General features: G+C 45.4%; 1 long non-coding RNA gene across 2 annotated transcripts; it reads left to right on the top strand.

The window, feature by feature from the left end:
- Positions 1–6,516: 6,516 nt before the first annotated feature.
- Positions 6,517–19,819, top strand: LOC146184825 (uncharacterized). 2 transcript variants are annotated; one of them, XR_014708935.1, is made up of 5 exons: positions 6,517–7,099; positions 7,549–7,629; positions 12,944–13,016; positions 18,942–19,049; positions 19,733–19,819. It is a non-coding gene; the product is annotated as an uncharacterized LOC146184825 (long non-coding RNA). The 2 variants fall into 2 exon arrangements; XR_014708934.1 differs by lacking the exon at positions 7,549–7,629.
- The last annotated feature ends 968 nt before the right edge of the window (positions 19,820–20,787 follow it).

Below are 20,787 nucleotides of genomic sequence, written 5' to 3'. Positions count from 1 at the left end.
CTACACAGTCACCGAACAGGAATGCCTAGCTGTAGTTTTCGCTGTGCAGCGTTTCCGTTCATATTTGTACGGACGTTCGTTTACTATTGTAACTGACCATCATTCACTCTGTTGGTTGCGGAACCTTCGAGACCCATGTGGTCGCCTCGCACGCTGGGCCCTCCGGTTACAGGAATATGACTTTGCCGTGGTTTACAAAAGCGGGAGGCGTCATGCAGACGCAGATTGTCTTTCTAGGATTCCAATGGCCACGACTGGACCTGAAAGCGACGATTTCGACAATTATATATCGACCCTCGAGCCAGCGTTCCCCGACACGAATGTTTTCAAAACGGAACAGCAAAATGATACCAGTCTGCAGCCTCTCTTTGCCCAAGCCAACGTACCTACAAGCCGTTTTTGTGTGCATGATGGCCTCCTATGGAAAAAGAGTTATTCGGCTGTCGGCCAGCGATACCTACTCGTAGTTCCCAAGACGTTGTGCACGGACGTATTGCGTGTTATGCATGATAATCCAACTTCTGGGCATTTGGGATCGGTTAGAACACTCCACCGTGCTCAAGAAAGATTTTACTGGCCCAGAATGCGCTCGACGGTTGAACAATACGTTGCCAGTTGCAAGCAATGTCAACGCCACAAACGTCCAACCGCAACTCCGTCTGGCTTGCTGCACCCTGTGAAGACCCCGACAGCACCGTTTGATCAAGTAGGCATTGACCTCGTAGGTCCATTTCCGAAGTCCGTGGATGGAAATCGCTGGATTGTAATCTGCGTGGACTATCTCACACGTTACTGTGAAACCGCCGCTCTTCCATCTGCTACGGCGCATCAGGTGTCGCTTTTCTTGCTGCACTCAGTCATCTTACGACACGGGCCGCCACGAATTGTCATCACTGACCGGGGCCGACAATTCACTGCTGATGTTGTTGAAGAGCTCATGCGTTTATGCGCCGTAACTTTCCGACACTCGACGCCATACCATCCCCAGACAAATGGCTTGACTGAGCGCGTCAACAGAACGCTTATCAACATGCTAGCCATGTATGTGGACGCAGGGCATAAGAACTGGGACACCATACTGCCCTTCATCACGTATGCGTTTAATACCGCCACGCATGAGACGACTGGATACAGTCCATTTTTTCTGCTTTACGCCAGACCGCCACGCTACTCTCTGGATACTATCCTGCCCTTCACAAGCCGTGAAGACCCCTGCCTGGCTGAGACCCTCTGTCTCGCCGAAGAAGCTCGGAGAATCGCCCGATTACGGTCTGGTGCTTCACAAGAACGTTCCAAAGTGCGATACGATTCCAGTCACCGGCGGGTCACGTACTCTGTAGGTGATTTAGTCTGGCTATGGCGTCCAATTCGGCGCCGTGGCCTACATCAAAAACTCTTGGCCCATTATGACGGCCCATATGTGGTTATCAAACGCCTTAGTGATTTAACTTATGGGATAGCCCGCCTGACAGCATCGGGTCGCCGGTCTGCCAAAACCGAACTGTGTCATGTTGCCCGCTTGAAGCCGTGTCAGCCTCGCACGACTCACGAACACGCCCAGAGGGCTTTGTCTGAGTAGGGGGGAAATGTCACGCTAATGACGACGATGAGGGATGGTGATGGTGAGGCAGAAGAAGAAGACGAAGCGTTGGTGCCTGGGGCTAGTAGGCTTCACCTTATCCCACTGCCATATCACTGTAAATAAACACCCCTTTGCTATTTCATCGTAACAATATATATATATATATATATATATATATATATATATATATATATATATATATATCTTTATTGCAACAAAGGAGGGAATCTGCTAAAGCGGACACGGTTGATGGTTTCCCTCATGCGCTTGTGCTGCACTGCCAGTTTCCGAGCGATGCTGAAGGCTCTTTCTTCGGCTTGTTCCAGTTTCCCCTTGCATGCGCTCGATGTCCCGGAGAAAGGTCTCCACAAACACATCTGGGTGTTGTCCCACCATTAGCGGTGGTTGTTATTCTCGCCATAGTGGCATCGCTGCTGCAATAACGGCCACCAAGAGCAGTCTGGCGACAACTACCATGTTCTTGTCAAACTACTACAAGCGGCTGCGATCGCGAATTTTACGGGCCAGTTGCACGATCCGAAACCGAAACGCTATCACATCGGGGTTTGGTTCACCCGTAACCAGTCTGGTCGCCGCAGCAATAGGGTCGCGCTGCCTTGCAATGTCCTTAAGCGTGACGCTGAGTTCATTAAAAAACTTATATAGCGGTAAAAGATGGAGTTTGCAGCGGTGCCTGCGAATCACGGCGCGCGTCAGTATCGTTATGAACTTGTCCTGATAGGAAGGCTTGAATTTCGACAGGCGCCGTTTCACTGCCCGGGTAGAATCTATTGCCTTACCGTAAGTGACGCTTCGACGATACTCGAGTTGTTTTTGTCGTGGGGGTGGTTGCCAGCTATTTGCGACGACTACGATCGCACGGAGTGTGCACAGGCAATAAAGGACGTGCATAGTTTGTGCGACTTTAGGGGGAATGGGGTGGCGTGAAGGGTACCCTTGTTTATGCTGGGTCTTTATCCATAACGATTTCGTCTTCTTCCTCCGTGACCTATTCGAGTATAAAAATGGGTCGCAGTTGCTTCTTCGATTCGGCAGCCCCCTCCTCGGTCTGGGTGGGCGACAGCAGAAAGTCGACGATGGGTCGCAACGGCCCCCAACAGCCAGCCGTTCCGTTCGCGACGGGCTCTTCCTCCTCCTCTTCGTAGCTGCAATCGAGCACACCGGGACCCTCGATGATCGGTGGCACTACTACGAGATTCTCGGGAGATTCTTGTACGGTGGTGGCGCCGTCGTCCTCTCCATCATTAACAGCAGTGGCGGTGCTAACGATGGCAACTGCTCGCAGAAGCGAATCGAGCTTGTGCCACGTGTCCGAGTGTTGAATGCTTTGCTGCTTGGCTGGCCTTTCGTCGTCCGCACTGCTGCTACTACTACTACTACTACTACTACTACTACTACTACTACTACTGCTGTTGCCCAAGGCGCGTTCGTACATTTCAACAGCACTTACTGCGGGCTCCGACACACCACATTTGCGCACCTCGTCGACGAACGCATCCAGCTTGTCCTCGATTCTGAAATGCTCGGGTACGTCTCGCTCGATGCGTTCTACGGCAAGCTTCGCAAGCCTAGCAATGTCGGCGACCAAGCTCAACTCCTTTTCCATGCAGTCAGTCTTGTCGCCCTGCGCCTCGCCTAGCTTTCCCACGATTCTTAGCATGTCGGCGCGCAGTTCTGCGGCAGCCTCTCTATCCTCCTAATCCGGTCCTGCCTCTCGTCGTCGAACACCACGGAAAGCATAGCGTGCACGCGTTTCTCGAGTTGGGCATCGCCCTCTTCGCTGCCGGTCAGCCGGCGATAAGTGCGCATTACCACAGCGGTGCACGCTGTCGCGTCTCCCATTATTGTGGAAAGATTCACGCGTGAGCCGCCATCACAACCCCACGATATTTATCAGATTAATCACAAATGCTGGCTCAGCGACTCGTCGGCTACCTGCTGCTGCTGCTGCTCCTCCTTATCCTCCTCTTCTTCTTCTTTGTCTTCCTCTTCTTCCATGTTCCCGAACAACACTTTTGCAATCTGTGCTGCCTGTGGGGCGGTAACTCTTTCGGCCGTATGTTGTAGCATGTCGTTACAGTTATGAGTAGCCTGAGAATAGTATGTATACGATCAAAATGCGCGACAGAATTTTGTGTCGTGAATATGTCGCGCGACACATATATTTGTCGTGCGTCAAGCGTCTCAGTCGTGCTTTTGTCGTGCGACAGAGACTTGTGTCGCGGGTTTTGTCGCAACGACAAAATTGTCTGTAGTGGGTTCTGTCGCAAAAAAGGCTTCTCTCTTGTCTTTTGTATTGCGACAAAGGTGTCTGTAGTGGGTAGTGTCCTGCGACAAACATTGTTCTTGTCCTTTGTCCTGCGACAAAGAGGCCTGTCGCGGTTTGTGTCGCACGGAAGAATTATCTGTCACGGGTTCTGTCTTGCGACAGATGTCTGCGTGGGATGTGTCGCATGACTAATTTCTGTCGCGGAATGTATGTCGCGCGCCGGATTTCTTTCGAGAGATGTACGTGTGTCGCGGGACGCATTTTTTTCGCTGATAATATGTGTCGCGCAAGAGACTTGTTCCACAAAAACATTTAACTGAGTCTCGCCGAACAGGCGCTGTCGGACTGAGACGGTAACTATACATTCAAAACTAATTTACCGCAGTGTACCTAGCATAACATAACCATTACATTTACCGCCGTTCCCAAACTCGGAGGAGAAAACGAGAATTTGGTGTGTTTTTTCTTCGTGAGAGGACGCTTCCCCTCAAGCCGCCTAGGGGGTGGTCGTCGTTCGATGGCTCTCGGCGACCTCCTTGGCCCAGGCCGTGATGGCGTGTTGCCGGCCTGGATCAGAGCTAAGCAATGCAGCCTCTCACTGTTCCGAATCGGTAATCTACAGGCCCTCCGGGGGTTTCAAGGTTTCACATTTAAACAAAATGTACTATAGGTCTGCCCTCTGATCTCCGCAAAGGGAACATTATGGGCTGCACTCGCCAGGATACCATTGTGCTAATTTATGCGGACAAAAGCACGCATACTGCAACAATCCACAATTTCAAACTTCCCGCGGAAGGGCTGCCAATGGTTACCATTGGTTAAAAGTTAAAGAAAACTAAAACTTCATTTTGGCTCTCAAAAACCTTTCAAAAACCGGTTTAATATTTGTTTTAATATTAAAATAGCCTCAAATAATTATTGGCGCGTTTGTATTTATATATATCGCCTGCGCCTTCTCACGAGTCACTGCTCCACAGTTACCGTACTACGCAGCTGTTTGCAAATGGCCGTTCGCTTGGTTGGGTCTCGGTGGGCTAGGTCGCGTTTTGTGTTCTCTGCCGTATTTTACTTCTACCTGCGTGTCAAGTCGGCATCAGATTCTTTCCTAGTCCCAGCGAGCGTCGTTAACTAACAGCGGTGGATCCGTCGTCGTCTCGGTATGCGGTCGGAGGCAGGGGTGAGTACATCGACAGGTAAGCCTTTCTCCACTTCTTTATGCATTCAAGCGGTTCTTATTTAGACATGTCATCATTGTGAATTCAGTTATTTATATTTGAGGTTTGAAAATCAGTGCAAGTAAATATGCAGACACATATTCCACGACTTGCGCGGATAAAAAAAAATCATGACTAACTTACAGGACAAAGTGTGCAATATAAACACCGCGGACCCCAAGGGTCCATCAAGAGATTTGCGGGGTTCGTTCGCGCGATAGCTGTAAAAAAAAACGTCATGCGTAACTACGGCACAAAGTGTGCAATATAAACACTGTGGACCCCAAGGGTCCATCAAGAGATTTGCGGGGTTCGTTCGCGCGATAGCTGTAAAAAAAAATCATGCGTAACTACGGACAAAGTGTGCAATATAAACACTGCGGACCCCAAGGGTCCATCTAGAGATTTGCGGGGTTCGTTCGCGCGTTAGCTGTAAAAAAACAGTCACGCGTAACTACGGCACAAAGTGTGCAATATAAACACTGCGGACCCCAAGGGTCCATCTAGAGATTTGTGGGGCCCGTTCGCGCGATACCTCTAAAAAAAAAATCGTGGGCAACTACGGGACAAATTGTGCGCAATATAAACAACCCCTTCCTCCCCCCCCCCCCTTTTGTGAAAAACAAATGAGACAAAGTGCGCAATACTAAGCTATTTGTTGAGTCCGCGATCCCCTCCCCCCCATCTACACACAGAAGGGTTGCACGATAGCTGTGGTCTGGCTAGACGCAGTTCTACTGGGTTTTGCAGCGAGTTTCATAGCCTACTTTAGTTTCACAAAGTCAAAGAACCTCAAGTGGAGTGCAGAAGCAGGGAGTGCACGCAAGAGAGAGGAAAGATCGCCCCTACGCCTTATAGAAGCACGAGCTCTGGCTGCACTGTCTCACGGGGCTGCAGTGCAAATCGTCTTGGTGGTCCGACGAGCGTGCGGCGAGGTTTTGGAGGTAGTAGAATCCCTGTAGCGGCACGCATACCAGCTCCGACGCGAAATGATTCTTTCATTCGTTTTTTTTATCAATTGACTGGTTTTTCCGCTTACAACAATTCTTTTCAAAACACAATTCTTTCATTATTCTTTTTTAGCAACTGACTAGCCTTTTGCCTGACAATGATGCTTTCATTAATTTTGTTTTTAGCAATTGACTGGCCTTTTGCCTTGAAACGATGCTTTCAATATTTTGTTTAGCAATTGACTGGCCTTTTGCCTGACAATGATGCTTTCATTAATTTTGTTTTTAGCAATTGACTGGCCTTTTGCCTTGAAACGATGCTTTCAATATTTTGTTTAGCAATTGACTGGCCTTTTGCCTGACAACAAAGCTTTCATACGATTGTTAGGATAACTAATCTGCAGAAAGTAAGCTCTTGTGTAACTGCTAAGCAGCAGAGAAGTGCCACTGCTTTACTTGCTTTAACAAGGTGCAAAGGTGCAAACTGAATTCTTTTCTTGAATCGCCACTCTACTGTCCTCATATTGCAATAGCTGTTTCCCACTGACAAGCTTAAAGTTGTTCCTTGCGAGCTGTCATATTTATGTCATTCATGACCGCTTTGTGAAATGTGCCTCTAATAGGGCTGCAGGTTTTTGCCTTAATACAAATATCTTGGTTATAAAAGCAAATATGTGGTACAGAGCATATTTGCTGTCATCTGATGTATGGCAATCACTGCAACCTGACTCACCATTTCCTTTCAGTGCCCTTTTCAATTTAGTTTTCAGTCCCTCTAAGGTGCCCGCTTACTTTGGAGGAGTGTAAAATTGTCCCAGTGGTTTTCAAAAATTGCAAGTACTCAAGCCATGGGAATTAAAAAGCAAATGTAAGAAGCCAAATAGCATACACCTAAGTTGCAAAAGAGTGAATAATTTAGAATGCTGTTTCAGAGGTAGTTGCTGGAAATGAAACCATCTTATGTGCTCCTTTAACTTTCAGCCCCAAGCCAGCCTTAGCTGATACAAGCCATAGTTCCCCCAGCAGGACTGCACTGGTCATACTTCTACTGTAGCCACCAGGTGTGAGTTTTGTTTTTACAGATATTCTCATGTTCTTCACAAATATGCAGAACGTTTGTAAAGTACCTTCCTGATGTAAATCTAAGGATTCAAATGCATGAACCGACTGCAGGCTAAACAGAGTGGTCTGTACTATAAACTGTAAATGAAAGTAAATGAATACCCACTAAGACTAGCGTTGTGGCTTTAGGGCCATGCTAGTGTAACCTGACTTTTCAGTGTCCTTTAAAACTAATTTGTCAGTGTCTCTGAAGTGTCCTCTTACAGAGGTGGAGGGTAAAATAGTAACAGTGGTCTTCAGAAATAAAAAAAAACTTAAGATGAGGGGAATTTTTTACTTCCTCCCCGCTTGAGTTGCATAAATATTAGTTGTAGAGTGTGGCAAAATTTCGAAAGTGTCAGAGATATCTGTTAGAAATTAAACAATTTGCTGTATTTCTTTAACTGTCAGTCCCGAACCAGCCTTCAGCTAGTACAAACCATAGGTCCCACAGCAGCAGTGTACCACTTCTACCTCTGCCACAGCCATCAGGTAGGAAATGTTTATGCTTTTCAGATATTTGCATGTTCTCACAGGCACAGAATTTTTATGAATCTTGCTAAAATCATAACATAAATGCTTCAGCCTTGTACATACTATCTAGTGTATGGTATGTATTGTCAGCTAAAAAACTAAATTGGCCACCACTCATTGCCACAGAGCATCAGTAGGGCTACACTGTCGTATAGTGCTGCTTGCTTGTGGCCAAAGTGCCATGAGTTATAAAACATTTCGATCTCACTCTTGCATGGGTGATTGCCAGACAAGTTTCTAGTGTGGCATTTGGCAGCTCTGCTGTTCATGGTTCTAATGGTGGCAAAGCAGTGGGACGGCTGTGATCTATCAAACTGCTGGAAGAACGAGATACTGCGGCCAGGTATGCTGGAAAACTACCTGAGATGCAGCATCGGTGGCTACCGTAATGTGCACTTCAACCCTGTACACAAGAGATGGCGTGCTTTGCTGCAGTGCTACTTCTTTTTGGATGCTGTCTTAATTATTGCCTCTGCAAATGGGCTTGATATTCTGTTCAGTGAGTCCTCTTAGAACTGTTGAAATTAGGTGCCGTAGCATATTTTTAGGAGCATGTAGATCTCATATGGTAAGTTATAAAGTTTTTGGATGAAACCAGATAGAGAATCTTATCTGTTATAACAGTATCCTTAGTCCAGTAAAAAGTTACCGTCAGACTCAGTGCCAAGTCTGCTGAAACAAGTCATTGTTTTTGTTAGATGCATATTGTCACACTAAGTAAACTGTTATGCCTGGTTCACACTGCAGAAACATTTGGTCAACCTTTGTCTGGCAACAGCACATTTGCATAGCTTTGGCAGCCATCTCGCCACTTTAACAATAACTGTCTGGAAATATGTACCTGTCACCCAGCTACACAGTGGAAATTTCTACGGGAACACTTGGCGAGCTCCTAGTCCCACTGAAAAAAAAAGCTGACAATGCTCCCTTACTGCTCCTCAAGCATAGCCACTCGTATAGTCCCATACTGCCTGCGTGCTCATTTCTGGGGTCAAATACTGGGCATGGAGGAGAAAGGGAAACATGCGGCACCAGCACAGCTGGTTTCATTGGCAGCCTGTCTGACTGCTTGCAATGCGCCATACTACGGCATGCAACAAAGCGATGAAAAAGAGTTTTCTTTAAGTGCTGTCTTGATGCATGGAAACTGTTAAAAAACGGTCAGTTACCTTTAAGTGCATGCTGTGGTGGTGTGTTGTTGCCGGAGGTTTTGCTCAGCTGGCGAAAAAGTCAAATAATGCTGATGGACGCTGTCTGCATATTATTTTCGTTGCCCGAGGCAACACCCCGGCAACGTGCCTTGTTTCTCAGCTCTTTGGAAACAAGTTTGTAGTGAAAAAATTTCTGGCTTGCTGGCAAATGTGTTTTGTTCATGCCGCTGATGTGTTCCTCCAGTGTGAACTGGGTTTTTGGTAGCAGATACTATTACTATTTATCACCTTTCATTTTTCATAATGAAGATTAGGTTTGTGATTCATATTCCTAACAATCTCCTCATGACATATGGATAAGGGACAATGTATCTCGCCATTAAACTAAAGCTGTTGTCAGGGGACTCACTGAAAAAAATGTCGAACCCATTGCAGAAACAATGCTGAAGAGAGTATTAAAGAACAAGTGAGCATGTTGGTTGGTTTGTGGGGTTTAACGTCCCAAAGCGACTTAGGCTATGAGAGACGCCGTAGTGGAGGACTCCGGAAATTTCGACCACCTGGGGTTCTTTAACGTGCCCTGACATCGTACAGCACACGGGCGCCTTGCTTTTCGCCTCCATCGAAAAGCTGCCGACGAGGCCGGGATTCGATCCCGCGTCCTTGGGAACAGTAGTCGAGCGCCGTAACCACTGCGCCACCCCGGCGGGGTAAGTGAGCATGTTAATGGCTGATGCAATGCCTTAGGTCGTATTGCCCAAACTGGCAGGATGGGATGTATGTGACTGACAATTAATAACTTCAAGGTATTAAAAAAATAAACAGGAAAAACATCACTTAATTTCGGCCGTCCGATAGCTCTGCGACAGCACGATGCGCTTTCTCACTGGTGGTGTGCGCTCTTCTATGTCATGACCATCAACATCAGGACAGCTGGATAGCACACTAGAAATTTATCAAGCTTGGCAGGCGGCCTTGAGAGGGAAGGTGAAGTTTGTCATCACTTTTTTTTTATCGAAAGCTTGCCACAAGGCATATTATAGAAACTGATGTAAAATATTTTCCGTAAGGAACCGGAGCAGGCGCCTGCTCTTATTGTTGTCGGTGAGCCATTTAGAGAAGTCCTCTTCCCTTGTTGTGGTTAGTCCCACTTCCCGCAGAATCTGTGTCCTTGATGCCTTTGTCACTGCACAAGTCCACAGCAGGTGGTGAATGCTTACTTCTTCAGCTGGTGTGGAACACTTCGGGCATGTGGTTGGTCCGATGTCTGCTTGAGATTGCCATCGGCATGTTACCGACGGGGTAAGGGCCGCCCCAGCTCTTATCCTTCTAAGGGAAACCTCCTCTAATCTCGTTAAGTTACGAGGGAGGGGGAATGTACACGGGGTTATGAAGGCACGTGTACTTCTCTTAAAGAGGATGCTAAGATAGGAACTTGAGTACACTGTCACAAGCCAGTAGTGCGATGTAATAGTGTCGAGTTGCAGTCTCACTGCTTTGAGCAATAGTTTACTTTGCTGGCTGTTGCTACTGTTTCACCAATACAGTGTCGTAAATTTGTTCAGGAGCAGCTGTTCTGGACATGGTGAAAAGAATTTTCCACAAAACGATTGAAGATTTTTCAAAATATATTCTCAATTAAAAGGTGCATTTTACAGGAATGCATTTGTTTCTTTTAGCACTGGCGTCTCTAGGGTCACCCGCATCTGGTGCAAAGGAGCGGCACCCTTTCTCCCTCCCCATGTTTTAAGCACCAAATCGTAACTTCCTTCTCTGTCCTCATGGTTTCCTTTGAAGTCAAGCTTGCTTTTGCACCCAACCATGCAGAGCAAGTAAAGTGTATTTTTTTTTCTTTTTAACCCTTAGACGCAGCGATATTTCCCCAGGAATGACAATTCATTAAAACATTACGTCAAAAGAACATATTTCCAAAAAAGGCAGAAACACTTGCATGTGTAAGTTTTCCAAAAAAGGCAGAAACACTTGCATGTGTAAGTTGCGAGGACATTCACTGACTTAACTAAGCGGCTTAATTAAGACAGGTGATTGCCCAGTATGAGAAGTATTGGAAGTCCACTTGTACCTCGAAAAGGTGCAGATTGATTTCCGCATCTAGACTGCAAAGTTACCAATGCTCATTGGCGCCATACCAACAGAAAATGTTGAGCGCCAAATGGCCTTTTGGAGCTGGGAGATAGGGGGCATCCCCAGGGTCAATTTTGTTAATGCTTTCAGTTGAATTTCTCATTTTAACAATGACCTTGCCTTTTCCAGAGAGAATAATGCACTATGTGAGCACCCTTGGGTACATTCTCAATTCGCCTTTTAAAGCACCTGGCCTTTCTAAAAGTGCCCTCCTTCTCTTTTTTTTTTGTGGTCAGCACGTCATGATCTGACTTGCCATTCCACTCAACAACAGGCATTCTGTGCCTTTCTGCGTTTTGAAATTGTGAGGCGAATGGGACTGGATCGAGGAGCGAGAAAGGCACAGGAGATAAATGAACAAGACAACTGCCGGAGAGATACTGCCAGCAATGCCCGCTTGGGAAAGGAGACTGAACTGCATATAAAGAAAAAGAGGCATGACAGTACGGCTGCTGACTGGTGTCGTCTAACATGCTTTTGTGCAGGGGATTCTGATGGGTATCGAATCAATGCCGGTGTTTTCAGGGCGCACCCGCGTGCGAAGGCCCAGTTGAACATTGTTACGACCAAGCATCCGCAATTGCGCGCTCTATTGTTCGCCTGTGGGCATGGATAAGTTTTGTGAATATGTGGTGATGGTCCAATGGCTCTAAGTGAGCCTGTTTCCAGGAATCCTGTTTTGTAAGGATGTTTTGCTTTGTGGACAACCTGCAAATGCCAAATTGACCCTGTCAAGAGAACGTCTGGAAAAACACAAAGAAACGTCCCCCTGCGGGAAATAGCAGGAAGTGCTTTCTTTCTTTTGTTCACCCTTCCAGTCGTCAGAAGTGCTATCCTCCAGTGATGAATGCCTCCTATCCAAAGGAGACGACAGAGTGACATGTCCGCTGACGTGCAGGACAAGAAAGGAGCATGACTCATACGGCCATTAAGTGATTTCCCGGGAATGCAGGAAAGATTTGCAATTGTCGAAAAGGGACCATGTTGGGAGCCCTATGCGGCGCCACGTGCACTCGGGTTTCTGAGAAGTAAAACCCCTTGTCAGAACCAGCCTGTGGTTTCTTTGCTGAAGAATAGAAATGTACCTCCTCTCCTCGCCGTTCCCAAGCTTTTCCCGCCAACAAGTGATCACGCCCAACGAATGAATGCCGGACCAGTCAGTGCTTCAGACCATCAGTGCAGTGATGTGTTCGATTGGATGCCGATACCTGAGGGGCGTGCCCTGGATTTGGTTGGTCAGCATCTTCAGAGAGGGGCTGGACATAGGGGGTTTTAAGGACGCTGCAGAGCACGAAATGTCGCTCTGGGCCCTGGGTAAACGGCTCATCCAGTCGCTTCTCGCTATGAACTCTTAACGCTTGCCATTTTGCTGATGTACCCTTCTTTTTCGTGTAAATATTGTAAATAAGTTTTCTCAAAGTGCCATTAAACCTGCTTGTACATATTTCGCCAACTTCGAAGATTCAATCCTACTTCAACCCCGAGTCTCTGCACGCTACCAAGTGAAGGCCGGGTCGACATAGCCCCAGCAGCACGACAACATTAATTTGGCATGGAGTCTGGCATAAACTAAGGCCTGTGTTTTCAAGAACTCCAAACAGAACAATTAGTTTACGAGAAGGTCGCATTCTGCAGTCAGTGTCTCAGCAGTACCAATACGTGCTTTAAGACAATAATTCATTTTGCTCCGCACCACTTCCTTTCTCTCACTGCCCAGCTGCACCCTCTGAGCGCTGCACTCTGTGCGGACCACACCTCACGCACCCCTTTCATGAGCCACATCTTTTAGTATATCATAATTGATGTTATGACGGATCTTAAATATTTCCTTCAAAGTTGTTCTGTTCATGCTAGCTGTTCTCAGCTAAAATTTTCTTTTACTGTAGCTAAAGAAAAACATTTTTTTTGTACTAGAATGTGCTGTGCTGTTGTTGCACATTTAAAAAACCTAATTGTTGTTTTTGTTTCAATAACAGTGAACCACTGTGAGTGCCAAGGCCTGTTTGGGTGATGCTACAGTCTCACAACAGGCAGGAAAGCAGTCAAAAGGTGTGTTTCTGCTCATTATACCGAAAAAAATATTGGAGGTTTTATGGTAACCTTAGATGGTCTTCAGCACTTTTGCACCAGTATTTATTCCTTGGGAGTGAAAACTAAACCTAACTCAATGAGTGTAACTTAATGAGTTTGAGCGTTTATTACAAATGCAGTCTTCCTGATTCATTGAGCTTTGGCAGCCCACTGACCACAAGTCACTCCTGCTGAGAGGTAGTGTGATGGTGACGTGGGCAGCCTTTCGAGCTCCACATTCTGTCTTCAATGCTAGCTCTCTGGGCAGTCAATGTAGTTCTCTACTGCACTGTGCAGCTGTCTCATTGATATTTATTTTACATATTTATTTTCATGTGACAAGGTTGTCAATCATATACATGCACCTTCATCATCATTATCATCAGCCTGACTACACCCACTGCAGGGCGAATGCCTCTCCCATATTCCTCCATTTAACCCAGTCCTGTGCTAGCTGCATCCACTTGACCCCTGCGAACGTAACCTCATCCTACCACCTAATTTTCTGCTGCCCCTGCTAAGCTTTCCTTCCCTTGGAATCCAGTTTGTTATGCTAGGCGTCCATTGGTTATCCTCTCCTCACACTACATGTCCTGCCCATGCTCATTTCTTCTGGGCACTTTGCTATTTGCTAAATGACTAATTTCTTATTTTCGCCTCTATCATCTGGCACATATGCATCAGCATGCAGTACTAAGCTACTGCATTGTGTGAAAGCACAAGACACAGATGTAAAGACCTTTTTAACAACCCCTCCAAATTACTCGGCTTAGGGATGGCAGCTCTGATGCCGCTCTGTTCCAAGGGTCAACTTGATGGGTTGATTGCGATCTCACCCTCCCATTCCAGATGAGCTACTCTAGGTTGCAGAAGTGCTTGGCTGCTATAATTTGTTCACAAGTAGCAGTTTATGATTCTCATCATTTGTTAAATTATTTTTGCTGTTAAACATTTCTCATATTTCTCAAGTAAGAAGCCAGCAACAGGAACACTAGCTACTGCAATGCAGTCAGCAAAGTATGTGCCTGTAGGCAGGAAAAAACTCCCAACACCTCTCGTCTATCCTTTGCACCACTGATTTGCCGAGCATTGCACCACTCAAAGCTAGGTTTTATGAATGCCAATGTTGTATTGACTGGTGCGGAACAAAATGTCTCTATTGAACACCATTGAGTTTTATAAACTTTTGCTAGAAACATGCAGAGTCCAAGTTGACTGACTTTCTGAGTTAACGTGATGAGTATAAATGTGAGCTCACTACCTTTTCTCAAGGAAGTGTGGTGAAACAAAGACAAACACTATGAATGAAAAACAACACAGGCATACACTACCAACTGTAATACAAAACAGAATGCAAACTTCGTCTTTAACGCCCAAGCACAACTTCCTTCTCTACACACAAGTCCTTCATATTCGCACACCGCTTCTTTCCTAAGCAGATATGTCTGGCCAACAGTAAATGTTTGCAACCCTCAAATCCCAGGTATTGTCCAAGCAGCGAATACAAGACCAAATCCATCACTCACATCATCCAAACAGAACTTCCACCACTAAGACACAAACTAAAAAAACCACCACACATCTGGAACTGCCACAAATTGCGTTCACTCACAATGCATCTAAAAGGAAAATCCAGTTTGAGTCTTAACAGGGAAAAAATGCATCAAGGCAACCCTTGCAATCACTGATCACCTTGGCCGATCTGGTCAGCTGCAGTTCATTACATACTGCGATGGCTTTTGATCTACTAGCTTTGTTCTATACAAGTACAAAATTCTTAATTGCCTGGGTCACCTTCTGTTAGTATTGGCTAGCCGGAACCACTGCAAAGCCCCCAGGGTTGTGTGGTGCATGAGGGGAATATTGGATGGGCTGGATTGTACCCCAAGGACTTCTCGGAAGATGGATCTAGTACTGCAGGAACATACTCTAAATAATGTTTTTAGATGATATCCTTCGTCTTCTTCAAACGGAAAAGGGGGCTTCAAAGTGGTTCTGGCTGGCCTATATGAAGAGAAGGCGACCGTGAAGAATTTCAGGAAGAATTAAGAATTTTCTGCTTGTGCAGAAGAAAGCTAGTAGAGCAAATGTCATCATGTTATGTAAAGAACTGCAGCTGAGCAGATTGGCCAAAGCGACCAGCGACTGCAAGAAGGGTTGCCTTGGTGTGTTTTTTTCCTTTTAAGGCTCATGAACTGAACTCTCCTTTTAGATGTATTGTGAGTGAACTTGATTCATGGCAGCTGCAGATGTGTGGTGATCTTTTAGTGTGTGTCTAAGTGGCAGAAGTTGTAACTGTCTTGCACAGACAATGTGAGGGGTGAACTTTTTTTTTATTTCGCAAACTTTATTTCAAAAACTATGTAAAGCATTTTAATAGTATGCCTTATGGCAAGTTTGGGAAATAAAAAAAAGACCACCCCTCACCTTGGATGGGAGGGTTACTAACATCTATTGTTGGCCAGGTATATCTGCGTAATTAGGAAAGAAGAGTTGTTTTAGTGTGATGTACTTGGGTGTGAAAGTGAAAGCTGGGGTTCCGTTTTGTGTTATAATTGGTAGTGTGTCCTTGTGTAGTGTTTCTCTTTTCGTGTTTGTCGTCATTGCACTGCTATTGTGGGTATCATGCACCATTTCGTCCCACATGCTGTTCAAGGAAGTGCATTTTGCTTATAGCAAATGGTGCAGTTTTCTGCATAAGTGAACATTAGAGTAGTACAGCGCATGCGAAATGTGTTCTATCTTGTAAACAGATGGCTCCCTAATTCTACAGGCGTCTGCAGAGCTAGATGCCATTTTGCTCACACTTTTGGTACTATATAGACAAGCATCAGCCAGTGACATCAGTGAAGATGCGGTGGCACTGGTGACAGCAGTGACTTTTGGGGTGTAGGCAAAAACCCTAGCCGTCTGTTTTGTTTTCAAGCATAGTTCTGGATATTCCTGCAAGCTGTGGTGCGGTCAGTTACACCACGAGGCACAAGAAAGAAAATGGCACCTGTTTTCATGTTTCTTACTGTCTGATAAAGATGAGTGCAAAGGGCAGCGTGAGCACTACAAGTAGACCCTTCAGCGACAAATTGCCTTTGCAGCTAACGTGCATTGCACATCTGCACTGCAACTTGATCAGGTAGTTCACAACCCTTTATTGTCGCACCTACTTTTTGGCCGTACAGCGAAGAGCGTAATAGCAAACACCTGCAGTTTGTGGACGTTTTGTTTTATATACTGTCCATTCATAAGAAGTTTAATCAAAACTCCTTGACAACCCATTCACCTGCAGTGCCCATGTGTTCGTACAGAAAAGGACACAAAAGCTGCTGCGAAGGTAACTGTAGTTATTTTAAGCGGTCACTCCAGCCTGATATTGCCAAAACAGGCGCTGTCTTCTGATGTAGCTTTTCTGTTTTCACTTTCACGAGTTTCAATCAGTGACTTCATAACCAGTCCTATAAAGCGAGTGAACATCATTAGTATCCCGGCAAAGTTATGCAGTGTTATTTCTCAGATCAATAAATTTTCTCTTGAAATTCATCAGGAACCTGCAGAACGAATTAAATATTCACGTAAAACCTAGCTCTGATCGAACAGTATATTTAAATATGGTACATATGGTATATGGAGTTTAATGCCCCAAAGTGGATTCGGCTATGAGGGTTGCAAAATAAGCAGTTATGACTTGAATTTAAATAAAAATGTTCCAAGTATAATAAAAAAAATAGCAGATCGCTCAAATTTTGCTAAGCGCTCATGGAGAACATTACAGTTGTGCTCATGCACCTCTCCTATACAGCGAAAAGAACAAAATAAGAGCACTCCTAAAAGCCTTCATGTGTATATTAACCTGTGAATGACATTGATGAATCTATACGAGGAAACAGGCGTGACACTTTTTTATCGACCAAGATGAAAGCTTGGCAGCGCACTATAAGAGAATGTTACAAAGAACTATACGATGAATTTCTGTCTCTTAAGTTTCAGGTAAATAGGGCTAGAAATATGATTCCTAGTTCCCTATAGTTGCCGGTAATAGTTGTTCTTTGGAGTGAATTGGTGCTTGGAGCAGCGGAAAGTCTATCAAAAAGAGTAGTCTTATGAAAAGCACACTTCAAGTCATTCATATCGTTGTCCTCCTTTCATGCGCTAGCAATTGACGCACAAGTTTAACAGTGTTGACCTTTTTCTTATACATTAAGCTTTTTCGTATTCATTTTACTTAATCAGTTACTACAGCCAACCATGTACTGTAGCCACACAGTGTTGGTCATGGCGAAGATGCCAATGCAGCTCTTTGCCGCGTAATTCCAGCAGTAATCAGCTTCAGAAGTGCTGAACTAACACCAGTGGCAAAGTACTACTATTCCAGTTCCCGACAAATGCCCACACTGCGAAGAACCCACTTGCGACACCACTGTCTGGAATCTAATATGGACATGCCCAGGAACTTCGCATATACGCAAGATCATTTTACAAAAAGCTGGACTTTCACCAACTAATGACTCTCATTTCCACTTATGGATAACAAACAACATTTATGCCTGCAGTTTATGTGACTTCTTGCACATGGCCGCACTCCACACTTTCCTGTGACTCTACCACCACCTTTTACGCCGTGTGGCAAACTCAGCGCCATAAATAAAATAAAATAAAGTGCTGAACTAATCTTCAGGCATAATCCAAACCATTTCTAAGCACAAGCGGCGGTCGGTGCTTTGGTACTGAGCGACGCTTTCCTAATTGGTCTACTCATGAAACTACCTTTATGAATCCTAATCTGCCATAGTAAACGAATGATATGGTTAACTTTTGCAAAGCAAAAATCGCGGAGCTAGTACAAGCAGGGCGGTTGAGCCCAGTTTGCACCAGCAGCAGCTGGCTTGGCTTGAGTTGAAACTTGCTTGTCGCGGTTATCGCTCTTAGCAGCAATTTGCCACTGGTCAGCAATTCTCAAGAGTGATTCAATTTTGGTAATCTACTCAGTATTCCAGACACCAACAAAGTTTGCTCGCTTCATTTCTGACATTGGCACTAGCGATACGGTGTTTTGTTCGCGTACGGTTTGCGGGAGGAGGGGCCACCGCAATGATGTTTACGGTGGTCGAGGAGGTGCTGCCCTTGTGTGGTGCTTGACCACGCTGTTGGCGCCTCGTCGGTACGACACTCCGGGAACCATTTATAAATAGGATATTTGTAAATTCAGCTTCAATCTGCCAATCACAGCGTCGCTTCGGCTGTTGTACTTAATGGGCAATAGCTGCTGTAACCGAGAACGGCAGTGAGCTGTGTAACAGCAGCGAACCGCGATTGGCGGTTAACCATGGTTATGTTCGGTAACCGTGATTAAGCTAGCCGAGTAACTAGGGTATAAGAGAAACTTATGGTCAGTTTGAGTAGCAGAGCAGTATCAGAGAGGAAGAAATTGTAAGCTGTGAATTGAAAAGAATTTGGTTGGGAGATATGGTTAGTATGCTTGAAGCAGGGCAGATGGCTGCAGGTAAAGCAAAACAGTGATAATTAAAAATCAGTGGGGCAGTACTTTGTCCTACAGTGGAAGTAACTAGCCTTATGATGTCGATAATTGATGCAGACTTACCTTGCAATCCATATTGCACTAGTTTCTGTAGTATATAGTGCAAACAGTGCCACAATTTCTAACTGTATTAAATTATTTGTTGTCCAAATGGTTATAATTCCCCATCCCCTTACAGTAATTGTTTAAATAGTCGAGTTGTATTGGTCATTGATGCTGCATGCATTGTTCTTGATTTCACTTTGTTCCTATATTACTTTGCAGGTTGTATCTGCACTGTAGTATTATGGATGAGTGTTTGTAGCTTTGTACCAAGTCAGATTGTAATATTGATATTGAACCACACTGATATTACTTATTACCTAATTTTGCAGATTCCTCGTGGCACTACCTCAAGGTGAAGGCCTGCCCTGCCGATGAGCTGCAGAAGCGCCACAAAAAGGTGGCAAGGTACCTGGCGAGAAGTGCTGTGACCTGCGGCGGTAAATATCTTCATGGTCATGTTGATTCTTCTGTCCAGTTTAAGCAGAATTAAGAGGCTGGCTGTTATAATTTGTTCAGCATCACAGTAACAGGTAATGATTGTCATCATGGTTGTGGTGATTGTCTTTCTCGTCGAGCTCTTCTGATATGTTGCCAGTGAGAAGAGAGCAAAACGAACATCACCTGTTGCAATGCAGTTAGCATACAAGCCAGCAGGCAGGAAAAAACTAACTCCTCTCATCCATCTCGTGCACCACTGATCTGCCGAGCATTGCATAGCTTAAATCTAGGAGTTGCGAAAGCCTGAGATCTGTATTAATTGGTGCACAAATAAGTGTCTCCAATTAACCAGCATTGGACATCATTGGAGCTATGCACTTTTGCTAGCACTAAGTTCACTAAATTGCCAAGTTAACAAGATCAGGATAGGTGAGAGTTCACTATCTGATATCAAGGAAGCATATTGTGCTTATAAAAATGGTGTGGTTTTCTTCATAATTGGTCATTCGAGCTATGCAGTGCATGCGAAATGTGCTGTCGCAGTCAACAGATGTCTCCCGAATTCTGTAGTGGTCTGCACAGCTAGGTGACATTTTGTTGACACGTTGCATACTTATGAGCTCTGCAGTGCTTACGTATATTTCTTATGGGCATGCAGTCTCACAGTCTTTCTCTTCTTCAGCTAGGGCGTGCTGAACTCGCACAAGCAGAAGAAAAAGGAACGTCATCAGCCGGGAGTATTGTGCTAATAAAGTGTTTTGCCCCAAGTAAGGTGTTTTTGATGTGCATGGCCATACTTAAGAATGCATGGAATGCAGAGCTAGACTGGTGCTCCGCAGCTGCACGTTAATTTATCAATAGAAACTACTTGACGAGGCAGACTACAGAAATGCACCTCACTACACAAATGCTACAGACCAGGAGACAGACTACAGGACAACACTACAAAAGACAGACTACAGACATGCGACACACTACAAAAAACAGACTACAGACATGCGACACACTACATAAGACTGACTACAGAATTGCTACACACTACACAACGCAGACTACAGAAATACTACACAAGACAAACAACACAATTACGACATGCCGAAAATACGACAAACTACAAACTGCAGGAATTTTTTCTGTAGTATTTCTGTAGTACGTTTTGACTGGATTGCCCGACAATTGTTCAATCATGGCCCTTTTGGCTGCCGGCTCCCCTTCGTTTTCGCATATTGCTGCCACCAACTTGCGTCGCCGCTGCTCTTTGGTCATCTCGGAGTTTGTAGTAATCTGCACGATAATATCGCAGATGCGTCGCCGAACTTTGCCAGACAACTTGGACTTGTATCTCAACATTTCGCTCATTGGTCGTCCGGTCTCCAAAAAGAAGGTGTTCATGGTCGTAACGAAGTATTCGGTAAATGCGGCGTCCTCATCTTCCTGCTCGTATTTCGAGCGCATCTCCACAAAGTGATTGGAGATGTTATCCATAATGGCTTGTGCCGCCTCCCTGATGCTCAGATTTTCCGCCCGCATAATGAGACCAACGCCGTAGACTACCGTGTCAAATTTCATTGTGACCGCGGTCGCATCCACTTGAGGTACTGGCTCTGATGCGGCGGCATCGGTTGCTGGCTCTGCTGTTACTGGCTGTTCGAGGTAGTTGCTTATGCGAGTAATGCTTGCTTGTAGAATCGCGCGACACTCTGGAATGCTGGGCACGCTCTCCAACGCCAGCTCGCG

This window comes from Amblyomma maculatum, chromosome 7, assembly GCF_055883805.1.
Source record: "Amblyomma maculatum isolate TAMU_Amacu chromosome 7, ASM5588380v1, whole genome shotgun sequence".
NCBI lineage: Eukaryota > Metazoa > Arthropoda > Arachnida > Ixodida > Ixodidae > Amblyomma > Amblyomma maculatum.
This window is presented reverse-complemented; position numbering and strand designations above follow the sequence as displayed.